The sequence below is a fragment of the Mya arenaria genome, chromosome 11 (genome assembly GCF_026914265.1).
Source record: "Mya arenaria isolate MELC-2E11 chromosome 11, ASM2691426v1".
Classification (NCBI taxonomy): Eukaryota; Metazoa; Mollusca; class Bivalvia; order Myida; family Myidae; genus Mya; species Mya arenaria.
The window spans coordinates 43,270,414-43,279,486 of record NC_069132.1 but is presented as its reverse complement, the minus strand read 5'-3'; the positions used below and the strand labels follow the sequence as shown (position 1 = coordinate 43,279,486).

Here is a 9,073-nt window from a genome sequence, read left to right as displayed (position 1 = left end):
TAAATAGTTGACATGGAAAGCCAAAATATTGAAAGCAATTCAATGGTATAGTTTCAAAACTATTTTATCCCATCAAGCCTTAAGTGAAAATGAATGGACACTGCAATTTTGTGAAGAATATGAGTTTCAAAATGACTTTCAAAATACAAACAATTTTTCTATGGTCATATAAATATTATTTATTTTCTCTTAATTGTGCTGAAATTGGCCCGTTTCAAGCCATGTTTCATGTAGTTAGTGATAACAATGATTAATAGACATGTATCATTCCTGTATACAGTGCATCAGAAGGGACAGTACACACCATCTTTCATTCCCACCATTCTTTGTGAAGAGGAATCCAAATGTTCTTTGGCCTGATCGAGTTCTTATGGGTAAGTTAAAGTAAAACCAATTTATCTCACTGATTTCTGAGGTGTATTTTTTATGCCCCCGAGAGTGAAAAAAATTAAAATCGCACTGTCCTTTCCTGTGTCTAGCTCAACTTCTCGTTTACAGTTATGTTCAAAGCTATCTGAAAGTGAGATTTCTATATTTGATTTGACAAAATCAAAGATGGTTGCTAACTTTATTGAATCACTCCTATGCATTTATATTCCTTGATGAGCATTGTCTCTTGTGAGGATAGTAACTGGCTTACTGCTATCCTAAGAATGCTTATCATTTATGTAAAGTACTTGTATGTTTTTCTCTTAAGTTTGCTTGTAAACTTTTGAAAAAAAATCTGCATGATAAACTAGGCACACTCTTTCTCCCGAATAAGATTTATCACAATTGGTACAATTGTTTTTATATACCAAATGTATGAAAAAATGTTTAAATCTATGGTTTTCATGTATAAAGTACCAAGTTTAATTAACAGAAAGGTGCAGAAATCACAGTATTTCAATGAGACCATAGTAGATCACAGTTAATCTTTAGCACTCACCATAAATGCATTATTTAGAAAGAAGATAAAGATTTATCACTTAGACTTTATTTTTGTTTATACATGCGTTTGTATTGATTTTGAATAAGAGTGTTACTTTAAACATTAAAATATATAGTAGTAACAGAATTAATCTCCATAGAATTTGAACTTAAATGGCTTGCATTAATTCAATCTTTCTTTTTTCATTTTTTGATGAATTGATCAGATTGTTGGATCAAAGAAGACAAAAATAAAAACCTAAAATTCTGATACAAACAATAATTGCACTCAGATGTAGTGCAAATCAACTGTTATTGACTGACCAACATATTTGCAAAATAGTACTGGTATATTGCCCTCAGTATACGATCAATGTATACAAGAGGATGTTTTCCGATGGGATTTAGATGCATTTGTAAAAACGTGGGAAATACAAGGGATTATGAATGAGATTCATACCACACAAAATTGAAAATGGTTTTACAGTAGGTGAAAATTATAACCTGTCAAAGCTGATAATATATTTGATTATTACTGGTAGCAAAAATGTTACAAGTAAACCACATGTATCTATTTAACAGCTAGAGTAGATGTGTCAAGCTAATTCAAATATTTTGTAATGATGTGTAATGTGCACTTAATTTTATTTTAAACTTTGTTGCATAAAGAAGAAAAGGAAAAAAAAGTTAATGACTGTTCTCAGCTTAAAGTCAAGAAGAGGTACTAGTATATAACACTGGCTGATCTTTAGGGGATGGGGTATAACTGGAGTTGCTTGAAATATAGCATATATTTTATCATTCTCGTACACTAGTGATAATGCAATGTTTAACATTGTCTTAGATTTATAATTATCAATCCTCTGATGAAAAAGAAGGTATTTCATTAAACAACAGTTAAGTACTTTGTATTTTTTCACAAGCAACAAGAAAAATCCCACCTGTTGTCTGATTGACAGAGTATTTTTATTCCATACATTTGTTTATTTCATTAATTGACAATGAGACTCTAACCAATGTGTCCAAATATTGCCAAATTAACTTTGTCTGCTTACAAACTTGAGGATTTCTTATCAAATCCTTAAGTTTCAGGTTGCCTTGTTTATGTGCTTTATATGGATAAATATATGTTGGAAGATCTTTAAAGATAAACCTAATGTTTATCATAAAACTATGGTATTATATCTGGTCCAAATAGTGAGATAAAAAAAGAGTGTATAAACCAATGTTTTATATGAATGCATATTCTATCTGACAAGTATTGTTTCTCTGCAGGTGCCTTGAGCCATCCTAGGAGGCATCCCAAGTAACAACATTAAGAACGTATAAATGTTTGAACTGTGCAGACTTCTTGTTGTGAGAAAAAAAGGTACACATACATGTAATGACTTACAAATATTTTTCAATTAGAATTGTGATTATCATTTTTGTCCTTTGAAGAGAACCTTTCATCAAAAGTAATAGAAGAACATTGGATAGTATACTGTCATAACTGCATATAATAATAACTGAAGTTAATATTAATTCATTCCACCTTCTGCCAAGTGGCTATGATGTGCTAAGCAGACTAAAAAATTTCAGCCTGCAGCCAATGAGATAGAAATGGAGAGAAGGGCAATAGCAGCTTGCACACGTCAAGGATCTGCAGCGCATGAAACCCCTTAAACTGAAGATGATGGTGGGTCCCTGATGCAATGTAAATTATATGGAATGTTTTGTATATAACCAGTTATTCAATCATCATCAGTGCTGTACACAGAGTATTAAGTATATAACATTTCGATTTCTGTATCTTTCTTTTTCTGATTTATATGAACCCGAGCCGATTTCATTGAAGTAGAAGTTACTTATAATTGCAACCTCCTTAAATGTATCGTATATTAGTTTAAAAACAAAAGTACAGGTCACAGCCTTTTCCCACATGCCTGAAAAATGTGTTGTTTACCAAATGATATGCATTGCGTGATTCTGGGCCTTGCAAAAGAATTACCGGTACTACAAATGAAATAATCATGTTTTTTCTATGTATATAAATTTCTTCCAAACTTCTTTCTTTTAAAGGATTGTCATAGGCACACAATTTTTTGAATGATTTATGTCCCATTACTTTTCTCATGTTTTCAATGCAACTACATACTTCAACCCTACATAATTTGACTACATTCATTGTAAGAAAGAACACTGGATTAAAAATTCAAAATGTATGAACACTACTTTCTTAATTTCTTTTTCATAAAGAACATGAAGAATCTGTGGTAGGAAAACAAGTAGTATTATAAACTTGTTGTAATGTTGATATGATAATTCTGTATGTCATTTCATTGATGTGTTCAATCATTTACTTACAAAAGGAAATTTTTTTTATTCAAAATGCCTTATACATGGCGCCGCTTGTAAACATGTATCTTGAACAAAAATGTGCGATGCACCTTTTGCATTGATATTGGGTGTGCTCCAAACAAGAACTGAAACAGGAATGTAGGGCATAGTTTTATTTTATTACATGGCATATGTGTTCAGTACATAATCTAGTCAAAATCTGATTACAATTTTTGTAATACAGTTAACTTCAGAAAGAACAAATATTATGTGCCCATTTTTCATGATGAATTCTACAAATGTGCAGATTAATGAAATTTGGACAGTCTCTCATATATATGCTTATTTATAGTATTTGTTTTTGCTGTCATGCTTATACTTTAAAAGCAATGAAATTATGTTTTTTTTTAAAATCATTAATGGGAAAAAACATAAATATACAAGAAGAATTAATTTCAATTAATTTTCTGAATCAGTTCCTGAAGCCTAGAGATGTCAGCACTCGCAGTCAGCCGCTTTATCATCCATTGCTCCATTAACCTCATCCACCTGGTCAACACAATTCAAACATACCAGGTAATGGTAAATTTAGAAATGGGCTGAATTGACCATTTGAACATGTTGCGTCATTTAATTTGAATAACAAACGTTACAGCAATTAAACCCAAAGAATAATATGTTTATTAACTGGATATTTAATTCCTAACAAGTTTAACATGTTAAACAACCATGAGCTTGTGCAATACATTAAATGTTGACTGAACATTACAAATCATATAATTTAATTATTCAACTAATGGACTGGTTTATTGTTTAGTCATTTAGTCTTATGCGATGGTAGTGTGTACGTAGTATGTGCCTCCGTGCGTCTGTAAACAATTCCTCTTTAACATGATACAGCCTTCAGTTTTGATTGTATCTTGATGAAACTTGTACAGTATTTACATATCCATAAGAGCTCAGTTCCTTTTGAAAACCAGCCAGATCCGCCCATGCATGCCTAGATTATGGGCCTTGATAGTATAAAAAATCAGTGTGTCAGTAAGCAGTTGCTCGTTAACATGATACAGCCTTCAGTTTTGATTGTATCTCGATGGAACTTGAACAGTATCTACATATCCATAAGAGCTTGGTTCCTTTTGAAAACCAGCCAGATCCGCCCATGCATGCCTAGATTATGGGCCTTGATAGTAAAAAAATCAGTGTGTCAGTAAGCAGTTGCTGGTTAACAAGATACAGTCTTCAGTTTTGATTGTATCTTGATGAAACTTGTACAGTATTTTGATATCCATTAGAGCTTGGTTCCTTTCAAAAAACCTTGAAATGATAAGATTATGGGCCTTTATGAAAAAATGAGTATTCAGAATCCATAAGGGGTTGGTTCTTTTCGAAAACAGTGATGTTGACCACACAAACCCAGCCAGTAGAACATAGGCCTCTAGTTTATTATAAGTGCATGTTTGTCTTCATAGCATCATTATATATTTCTTTATTACATGAAGCTAATTTGTATGTGAAGCTTTGATTTTATGCACTCTTTTCAGATACAGACTCAGTTAAAACAGATATGGGTGCAAGTCATGACACTTTTACAGGTAATGTTTATTAGACATTCAGTATTTATATATATATATATATATTTAAAAAAGATGTCAATTGTAAAAGGATAGTATAATGTAGATGGATTAGATGCAATGAAGATGACAGAAGTCAAAATCATCTTTATAATAATTTGATATTATTTGTACTATTATTTAATTGCCATAATGATGAAATACATAAAACTGAAAATGGAAATAATTTCTATGAAGGTCTTCTTTCTATTTCCAATAGATTAAAGATGTCCGAGATTCACGATGAATGCTGTTTGAAGAAGAATGAACAGAATCACATTTTAATTTAATCTCACTGCCAATGTGGACTTAAAGAGGACGGGCTCTGTTATGACAACTGTATTTTTAAGTAACAGAGATAAGGGTGTTATTGGAATCATTTCAATAAAATATGGGAGTACCGGTACATACCAGTTTGATATCTTGATTAGACTGGGACTTAAACTTAAACAAAAACGATAGATATTGGACCTCTCTAATACACATTATAAACATCTCATGTCTTAAGTCAATAACAAAGCTGTAATAAGGCGATATTTAGTGTAATTAACACTTAGGGCTATTCTCCTAAAACATATAACCACCGGGTTTGGCAGATTTTTAATAATATATGGTTGGGCTTTTTTGCTAATTTGCACCCCAAAAGGCACATTTGCTTTTGTATGGGGTTGGCATAAAAACTTAATAAATGCCTTCCCTCCAGTGGTTATATTTTTAAATGGACAAAATATCAAACTGGTATGTACCTTATCAACATTTTTAGCTGGACTATTTGAATAATAAGGAGGGTTATACCACTCGCCTCAGCATCTGCTTTGGCTTTAGTGTCCGGTTAAAGTTTAAGACCAAGTTGGGATTTTCACTCATAGGGATTTTCACTCATAACTGCAAAACCCTTCATTAAAGTCACTTAATACTCCATACAGTTGTTCAGGGTCATTACATAATGAGGTTAATACTTCAATAGCCTTCATTCAATGGACTTAATACCTTGCACAATTAATGATGAACATCTTACAATAAGGTGACATAACTCCATTTTAACTAAATACAAATTATTGCCCTTTTTTCATTTTTATTTCTTATGTCAGGCACATTTATATATTCTTAACAGGGTTTTTGAAAGCTAATTGTTTGGGCGGGCTGGTGGAAGGGTCTTCAAAGTCACCTTATGTGTAAAATAATTTTAGCTAGGTTTGACATATAGTGACCAAACTTCGTATGTAGGAAGCCTTTATGAAGACCTTTCATGAGATTGCGTTTTAGGCTTCTGGGATCAATATAAAGGTCAAAGTTACTATTAAAAGCAAAAGAACTGGTATTGATTAACTTAAAGGTCGACATATTGTGACCAAACTTGGTTTATATGAAAGTTCATACAGACTTTTTATGCCCCCGAAGGTGGGCATATTAAAATTGCACCGTCCGTCCGTCCGGCTCTGTAACTTTCCCTTGTATGGACAGATTTTAAAATAACTTGCCAAATGTGTTCCACATACCAAGACGACGTGTGGCGTGCAAGACCCGTGTCCCTACCTCAAAGGTCAAGGTCACACTTAGTGTTTATTCACAATGGAGTGCTGCATATAAGGACATAGAGTATAGGTTGTCGTGTCCGGGCTGTAACTTTCTCTTGTATGGACAGATTTTAAAATAACTTGCCACATGTGTACCACATACCAAGACGACGTGTCGCGTGCAAAACCCGTGTCCCTACCTCAAAGGACAAGGTCACACTTAGTGTTTATTCACCATAGAGTGCTGCATATAAGCATAGAGTATAGGTTGTCGTGTCCGGGCTGTAACTTTCCCTTGTATGGACAGATTTTAAAATAACTTGCCACATGTGTACCACATACCAAGACGACGTGTCGCGTGCAAAACCCGTGTCCCTACCTCAAAGGACAAGGTCACACTTAGTGTTTATTCACCATAGAGTGCTGCATACAAGGACATAGGGTATAGGTTGTCGTGTCCGGGCTGTAACTTTCCCTTGTATGGACAGATTTTAAAATAACTTGCCACATGTGTACCACATACCAAGACGACGTGTCGCGTGCAAGACCTGTGTCCCTACCTCAAAGGTCAAGGTCACACTTAGTGTTTATTCACAATGGAGTGCTGCATATAAGGACATAGAGTATAGGTTGTTGTGTCCGGGCTGTAACTTTCCCTTGTATGGATAGATTTTAAAATAACTTGCCAAATGTGTTCCACATACCAAGACGACGTGTCGCGTGCAAAACCCGTGTCCCTACCTCAAAGGTCAAGGTCACACTTAGTGTTTATTCACAATGGAGTGCTGCATATAAGGACATAGAGTATAGGTTGTCGTGTCCGGGCTGTTACTTTCTCTTGTATGGACAGATTTTAAAATAACTTGCCACACGTGTTCCACATACCAAGACGATGTGTCACGTGCAAGACCCGTGTCCCTACCTCAAAGGTCAAGGTCACACTTAGTGTTTATTTACAATGGAGTGCTGCATACAAGGACATAGGGTATAGGTTGTCGTGTCCGGGCTGTAACTTTCCCTTGTAAAGACAGATTTTAAAATAACTTGCTACATGTGTTCCACATACGAAGACGACGTGTCCTGTGCAAGACCCATGACCCTACCTCTAAGGTGAAAGATACACTAAGTGTTTATTCACAAGGGAATTCTGAATATAAGGACATAACAGTGTAGGTTGTCAAGTATGGGTGGTATTTTTTTATGTTCAGAGGAAATTTAAAATAACTTGCCATATGTATTTGACACATAAAGGCAAGATCAACTTTTCATGTACTGGCCTTGTTCGTAGGTCAATGTCACATTCGGGGGCATTCGTCACATACTGTGACAGCTCTTGTTTATTGTGTTTTGGGTTATGATCTAGGTCAAAGTCAGTATTGCTGAAAAGTACAATTATAGTTTGTACTGAATAAGTAAGGGGTGACAATGTGTGACCAAACTTGGTATATATGACAAGTTAATGAAGAGCTTTCATTCGAATGCCTTGGGCCCCATTCGGAACTCCTCGGCCATTTTTTCAAAAACAATCTCGGATGTATGCCGGTACATCTGTTGAAGTAGTCCGTATTTTTTTTAATAAAATCATTAATTAAATGTAGTGTTTAAGAGTTTTATTCATTGCTCTCATCTTTAAAAAATGTGTTTAATGTGGATATATTATGATCTATGTGTCTTTGCACGTATGCACTTGCTAGTATTGCCTAAGAATTTGACCTCTGATATTTTATGTAGTAGTTAGATGATATGAAGTAAATTCTGTCAGAGTTAGTGGAACTAATGATCCATTCTTAATCATTGAAATGTACTAACAAGGCATCTCACAGTCTTATGTCTTTGTATGCCTTTGAGGTTATGTCTCCACAAATCTTTATCATGGCCTGACAGTCTGCTTTCTTTAATTTGTGTCTTTGTATTAAAAATATGTATTATTTTTAATACATATTTTATTTATAGTACTGCATTTATCTCCTATCGATTTTCATGTTTTATGTAACTTGAAACTTTCATTAAGTTGTAAAAACATTAAATCTGTGAGAGTGTAGCTTTAAGAGAAACATTAGTGATTTTAGCATCAAACTTGTTTTATATGTTCTTTTTAAGTTCTAGGTTATTCTGTAATCATTAACCATCATTGTGCCATAGATAGACCTGTGAAAAATTATTATAATGTACTATGTTATATTATTGAATAAAATACTGAACATGTTACGGTATGTTTGAATTTGGCTGATCATTGAGTAGTTGAGGGATTTTTATAGTCATATTTAGATTCCCACTGAACCTGAAAAGGTATACCATGAGGTTTTTTCATATCTACATTGTATATAACAGCGAGTGCTTTCCAATGCTTTAAAAAGATATTTCCATGAAATAAAACAGATATCTGATCATCTCAAACAGTGCACATATAAAAGATAATTTTTCGAAAATTTCCTGTTCTCGCATTATATTGAACTTTAGTATGTACAGGGCTGGGACACAATATCATCGGTGCAATATCCTTAATAAAATCACTTTCATATAGAATGTACATTAAGTCATTTTATAGCCATCTTTTTGTGGATATAGTAAAAGAAAAATGTTTATTTCAATATCATGTTGCATGATGTTTCACCTTGTGAAAGAAGTGAATTTTGAGAATATCATTTGAATATGATATTTCATTGTTTGAGAAAGTGACAATATCAAAAAAATATTTCCATTTTTATGAAATTC

General features: G+C 33.5%; 1 long non-coding RNA gene across 1 annotated transcript; it reads left to right on the top strand.

Annotated features, from left to right (window-relative positions):
• The first annotated feature begins 274 nt into the window (after positions 1-274).
• On the top strand, positions 275-8,566 carry LOC128207987 (uncharacterized). Its single transcript, XR_008256806.1, has 6 exons — positions 275-374; positions 2,185-2,278; positions 2,491-2,587; positions 3,705-3,804; positions 4,773-4,823; positions 5,062-8,566. It is a non-coding gene; the product is annotated as an uncharacterized LOC128207987 (long non-coding RNA).
• Positions 8,567-9,073: the final 507 nt, after the last annotated feature.